We start from the raw sequence: 7,343 nt of genomic DNA, 5'->3' as shown, positions 1-7,343 counted from the left end.
TGCACGAATGAAAAACATTCATTATTTGTTTTATATAACATCCAAGTAGATCTTTGTCATTTTGATTGAAAGATACAACTTTCAAAACAAACAATTTCAACTGTAGAAGCTGAATGCTAGTAATTTTACTATGCCTTCTTGCAGTAACACCTGCTGCGTTACCAAAGACACGCCCACGCAGTGATGTTTTTACTCAGCTTTTTTGTTCCATCCGAAAAGTACCATTGCACGCTGCCAGCGTGCAATGGTACTTTTCGGATGGAACGAAAAAGCACGGTGAGTGACTCAGCGTGCAATGATACTTTTATTTGCTATCACGTGACGGACAATCCTCCAATCAAATGGCAATGATCTGCTTGGGTGTTATATAATATAAAATATTGTGAGAAACGGCTCCCTCTGAAGTGACATACTATACTTTTTGAGAAGCAATTTTTCACAAATTTGATTTCAAGACCTCAGATTTAGAATTTGAGGTCTCAAAATCAACCATCTAAAAGCACACAACTTCGTGTGACAAGGGTGTTTTTCTTTCATTATTATCTCCCAACTTTGACTACCATTTAAGCTCAAATTTTCACAGGTTTGTTATTTTATGTATATGTTGAGATACACCAAGTGAGAAGACTGGTCTTTCACAATTACCAACTGTGTCCAGTGTCTTTAAAGTAACATATAGTGTCATGAAAATTTAGAATTGGGCTGAAAAAAAAACCCCCAAAACAGAATTGACCTTAATTGATTCTTTTGTTTACAGATTAATCAACAACAAACACTTTGTATTGCGCAGACAACCAATTTGGATATTAACAATGATGAATCAACGTCATACAAATTCAAACCTTTCATTGATTTATTGAAGAAACAAATATTTAGAAATTATCAATGATTTTTGTGTGCAAATAAACATGAACATAGAAATATTTTCTCTATATGTGGAAACAAAATCCTGTCTAATGCACAAGGAAGTTACACATTGACATTCAAAGGTCAGAAAAAAATGGTTAAATTAAAGCCTTTTTCACATAATCATCTTCAAAAGATTCATATAACCATTATTTCCCTCCAATATACCTTTACCATACTGACACTATCTATGTCTAGTCCCCTGTGTGCATTATAACTAGTGCATACCAAAACTGGACCAGACTAGTTGACCTTCCAGCCTCACTTTGGTTACACCTACTTAAATGGGGCAGGGGTGAAAAAGTCATATTAGGGATTTCTTGAAGAAGTATGCTTGGATTCAGAAATAAATATACAAAAATCATTTGAACGAAAGCATCACTACTTGCCGGATAAAGTTCACCTAAAAGATGTTCCTACACACAATTCATATATAAACCAAACAATATATTTTTCCTTTATACCAACGGGATTTGAACTAGAACTCAAGCATGTACAGTACTGAGCTACAGGTCAAAGGTCACAAAGATAAAATTTTTACTTTTGATAATAAACAATTAAATTGTTTGACACTCCAGATTTAAGAATTGAATAATTTACTTCTACCCTTCAAAGTTCAGGCTTGATACTTCATGAAGGCAATGAAGGCAATTGCCTCCATGCCCCCTGGTCAATGCCTTCGTGCCCTTGAAATGCTCCAGTAGAAATTTAAAATTTTCATCCCAGGGTGCCCTTTAACAAGGGGAATATGCCTTGGTGCCCTTGCCCTTTCAAAGAACGAAGCATCAGGCCAGAAAGCTCCACTTCTACCTTTGTTTAAACACTCACTTTACCCTTCCTACTGAATTGAAATTCTTGCTATGTTTACACCTTCATACGTCACTTGTCTCAACAGTGTATAGAACACAAGTCAACACTTAAAAAGTTCAACCAAAATTAAAATTTTAAACTTAGCGGATATAAATGTAAAGTTACATTCATGCTAAATGTTACAATAGTTCTATAAATTTAGACAATGCAAACTTCACTGTAGATGTCTTTTTATGTACAAATTCCCAACTAAAACTGGTAGCATTTACACTCTATACAAACTTTATATATGCATTTATCTTAAATTCTTGTAGTTATCTACAAATAAAATACACTTTACAGTACGTAATATAAGCATTTATATATATAACAGCGAATAATATTCATTTCAATATGTTATTAAAAGTTAAGATTTACATTTGTGTACAATTTTTTTTTTACAGTACATGTAAATATAGATAAAATACTGATGAGGTTTTTATAAACATACAATTAAAAACTGTTTTTTTAATATTTTCTAAAGATCTTTCATAATCACACACTTTTATTGCTTATCTATGAATGCCAGTCAAAACCATTTATAGTCGACAAAAACATCACCTTCGACCCCTTTATTTAACTACGTAACAATTTAACAAAACACCTTCATATGGCCACAGAAAGTTCATTTATCTCTGTTTCAAATGTGAGGTTGAGGCACAATAGGCTGGTTCCTTTCAAACAAATGCTTTACAACTTTACATAACAACACAGGTAACTTGTCCCGAATGGCCTCATATGAAGGTACGCTGTCGACCTAAAAAAACATCATCATTGAAGGAACACATTGCCTTGGATCGGATGAGTTGGTCTAAAAAAAGCGTTTGTAACCATTCGTTATAAAATGCAGATGGTTGGAAAGATGCTTTAAAAGTAGAATACAATGATCCACACAAATTTACCACGAAATTGCGTGGTTTTCCTTTTACTTTGCGAGCCAACACCTTCAGCCATTTATCCATAAATGGCCGACCGTGTTAGTCGACGAGGTAAAAGGAAAACCTAGCAATTTCAAGGCATGTTTGTGTGGATCATTGTATTCTACTTTTACAACATCTTTCTACTCATGCATTTTTATAACAAACGGTTACAAACGCTTTTCAAAGACCAAAGGCAACGTGTTCCTTTAAAACGTTATGATTTTGCCTGGCATCATTAGGTTCCTTTCCAACAAATCTTACCGTTAAAGACACTGGACACTAATGGTCATTACTCAAAATAATTGTTAGCATAAAACTTACCTGGTAACGACCAGGAGTGCTGTTGATAGTATACAACATTGTAAGGAGCGGCTCCCTCTGAAGTATAAGGAGAAAGAAGTAAATTCTCACTCAAATAATAAAAGACTTCAGGCCTGAAGCCTTTTATTATGCATCTGAAAGCACACAAGTTTGTGCAAAAAGGGTGTATTTTTGTGCGATGACCAGTTTAGTCAACATTCTCAGAGTTATTAATTTGAGCATAATATGTTGAGATACACCCAGTGAGAATATGTGTCTTTGACAATGACCCAAGGTGTCCAGTGCATTTAACCTTCCTACAAAAAATACAGATAGTGTTTTTTGACGACTGTTTCCCCTTTTTACGTAAAAAAAGGGGACAGTAGTGCTTACCCGTTTTCCTGTTTTTATGTTCTTCTTGTGAAGAAAGAGCCATTCAACTAACTACACTTTACATTTAAATAAAACTGGCACAAATAAAATCACAGATCAGCCTTGCTGTTCTAAACACAATATAGACTTGTGGACACTTCGTTAAATGTCAGTCGCGGTGAAAGCATTCCGACTCTATTCCGAATCTCCCTGGGATTCCCACGGTATTCTGGCAAGACTGCATGCCCTGCGAGACTACTGCTCTCACGACTACGGTGTAGAAGTCGGCAACCAGCAGTTTGCGCGAGAGCAGTGAACACGCAGGAGCAGTATTCGATCGCGGAAACCTGAATCATTACGATCCCGCCACAACTAGACTATCTCACCACGGCAGACCATTAACAACTTGTCCACAAGTCTAAACACAATATGAATCATCTATAAAGGGAACATGTAACATTTAAAAAGTGGCACACCCAAAATTAGTTTTTGGAGGGTGTATAGCATGAGGGATTGTCTGAATTAGCGGCTACAGCTGGATTTCCACGTCATAAAGCGTTGAGGTATAGGACGTCCTTACCAACACACTTAGCAACAGTCGTAGCCATACATGTAGCTGTAGATGCCAGTTCGGATACGACCTGGGATTTGTACTTTAAACTCAGTATTAATATTGTAACAATCATTCAGTGAGAAAAATAATAATAACATTTAAATACACCAAATATCAAAAACAAAGTATACATGTCAGCGACCGACCAAAGAACTTGACAAAGTAGGGAGGTGCCAACATTAAAGACACTGAACACTATTGTTAATTGTCAAAGACTAGTCTTCACAGTTGGTGTATCTAAACATATGCAAAAAATAACAAACCTGTGAAAATTTGAGCTCAATCGGTCGTCAAAGTTGTGAGATATTAATGAAAGAAAAAGACACCCTTGTCGCACCATGTTCACACGATGTTGTGTGCTTTCAGATGCTTGATTTCGAGACCTCAAATTCTAAATCTTAGGTCTCCAAATTCGTGGAAAATTACTTCTTTCTCGAAAACTACGTCACTTCGAAGTGAGCAGTTTCTCACAATGTGTTACACTATCAACATCTCCCTATTTAGCGTTATCAAGTAAGATTTTATGGTGATAATTATTTTGAGTAATTACCAATAGTGTCCACTGCCTTTAAGTCCTAGACACCTCAGTTCGTAAGAGAGCTGCTTGGAGATCTAAGGTTCAAATCCCGTTCTATTCTTGAAATTTGTCTTTGATGAAACAAAACTTAAATCAAAATTTCTCAGGCTGAAATGTAGGTTCATTTGTAAACAATTAAAGGCAGTGGACGCTATTGGTAATTACTAAAAATAGTTGGTATAAAACCTTACTTGGTATTGAGTATTGCGGAGAGGTCAATAAAACATTGTGAGGTCAATAAAACATTGTGAGAAACAGCTGCCTCTGAAGTGACATAGTTTTCGAGAAATAAGTAATTTTCCACGAATTTGATTTCAAGACCTCAGATTAAGAATTTGAGGTCTCAAAATCAACCATGTAAAAGCACACAACTTTGAATGACAAGGGTGTTTTTTTCTTTTATTATTATCTCGCAACTTCGACGATCAATTGAGCTCAAATTTTCACAGGTTTGTTATTTTATGCAAATGTTGAGATACACCAAGTGAGAAGACTGGTCTTTGACAATTACCATTAGTGTCCAGTACCTTTAATACCATCAAATGCTAGTAAAGGATAAAATTATTCTTCCTGAACCCTTAACTACACAACCCTTTTACAAGTCTATCCAGTTCAATTAGAGGTCATATCATTTGCACACACGTATTTATAGCAAGCATTTTTATGACATTAGCAAACGCACGCCAGATGACATAAAAAGCCTCAATCCAATTTATAAAAGACTTATTAAAACAGAGAAGCATACATGCACTACAAAATTTACAGTTAGTGGGAAATGACACCCATTTATAAATTATACTTGCCATGTCAAAGGGTAAAGGGGAGTGATCTTTGTTTCTGAGACCAGATTGTTTACCACACATGATCAGGAAGTAACCAGAAGGAAAAGTGTGCCTTACATGCAAAAATGATCTTTTTGTTTATAACTGACAGGGCAAAATTTGAAGAAAACCTTTTCATACCTTTTCTCGGGAATTGCAAACAATTATCAATACTCATTAAAAGCAGAGTGAGAGCAAACGGGACTGTAAGGCTAAAAACAATTTTGTTTTCCCTTGTAACATGCTAGAAAAAAAGGACGGCTGGTAGGTAGGGGGAACAAATTACTTTTTTTTTTCTTTTTTTTTTCTTACTTTAGGACAAATTTGTACTATGTGTACACCAAGACTTATATCAATACTACAAGGAAAGGTTTGCGGTAACACCATGTTATGACTATCTCTAATGAGTTGGGGCAGTTCTGAAAAAAACTCAACGTTTCAATATTATTCCTTTTGTTTAAAAGCAAATCAAACTATCCGTGAAATCTTTTGAATCTACGAAATCAGGTACAGTTGTATGTATCCCTTGTTCACTTTGTTTCAACCAATTTTCTTACATGGATCAGGTTGGTTATTGCCTAAGTGCAGTGGACACTATTGGTAATTGTCAAAGACTAGCCTTCACAGTTGGTGTATCTGAAGTGCCATACATGTAGTTTTCGAGAAAGAAGTAATTTTCCACGAATTTGATTTCGAGACCTCAGATTTAGAACTTGAGGTCTCGAAATCAAGCATCTAAACGCACAGAACTTCGTGTGACAAGGGTGTTTTTTTCTTTCATTATGATCTCGCAAGTTCGATGACCGATTCAGCTCAAATTTTCACAGGTTTGTTATTTTATGCATAATGTTGAGAAGCCGTTTCTCACAATGTTTTATACCATCAACCTGTCCCCATTACTCGTCACCAAGAAATGTTTATGCTAACAATTTTTTTTTAGTAATTACCAATCGTGTCCACTGCCTTTAAAATGTTCCATTACAAATAATTACAGCAAATAAATGACCTTGCCCTAACAAGAACAAAATCAATGTACAAGGCCTATATAGAAGAACATTATATTGTGCAGTTGTGCACATAGAACAATATACCTCCACACATCTAACCTCAGGTCTGGATTTTTATATTTCAAAGGGCAAGGCCATTTTCAGTTCACAAAGGGCACTCCATCAGAACATCTTTAAAAGTCTGTTGAAGACTTTTGATGGGGCACCAAGGCTAAAAAGCAAGGCATTTGACACAATGACCTCCATGCCTCACTGACCTAAATTTCTACATCCACACTAGTACACGGTGTACTTTGCACAAAACATATCAAGTTACAGCTGTACACAGCCACTAAGGGCCCAGGGACCAACTAAAAAAAGAGCTAATTTTGGCTGTGGCTACATTTGTTTGCAATTAGCTAATTAAACAATCAGCACGTTGTGCTTATTAGTGGTTTGATGAACACAAAGATAGAGCCAATATGACAGAGTTGTTCATGTACACCTATGGTCCTACAATTAAACATGTTTACACAAAGAGCCATTTATGTCAAAAGGGCAATTGAGATTTAAATGTTATACTGTGCTTAGCTTAAAATTAAAAACATGCAATAGGCCTACTAAAGCCAAGGCTTGCAGTTTGAGACCTCTCATATGATTCTTAAAAAGTTTTAACCTTCACACCATTGACTACCTAATTTCCTTTTTAATTGTTGTCTAATGGCGATGTAACTACACATAGTCAAAGATACATGTATCTCTTCATGAAACAACAAAAAGTAAGATGACCCACTTAACTACACGGCCCAAAGCATCTGAATAACGAGTTTTACATCAGAAACTGACAAACGCGGCTCTTTGTGACCTGAAACATGATTCGACATATGTTACACTCTCCTGTTGCAGTGTATTACATGTAGTTTTGGGCATTGATGCTATTCGTGAAAATGTAAAATGCAATAATTGAGAATTGAGGTGTACAATCATACATGTAGGTCC

This window comes from Asterias rubens, chromosome 4 (genome assembly GCF_902459465.1).
Source record: "Asterias rubens chromosome 4, eAstRub1.3, whole genome shotgun sequence".
Taxonomy (NCBI): Eukaryota; Metazoa; Echinodermata; class Asteroidea; order Forcipulatida; family Asteriidae; genus Asterias; species Asterias rubens.
This window is presented reverse-complemented; position numbering follows the sequence as displayed.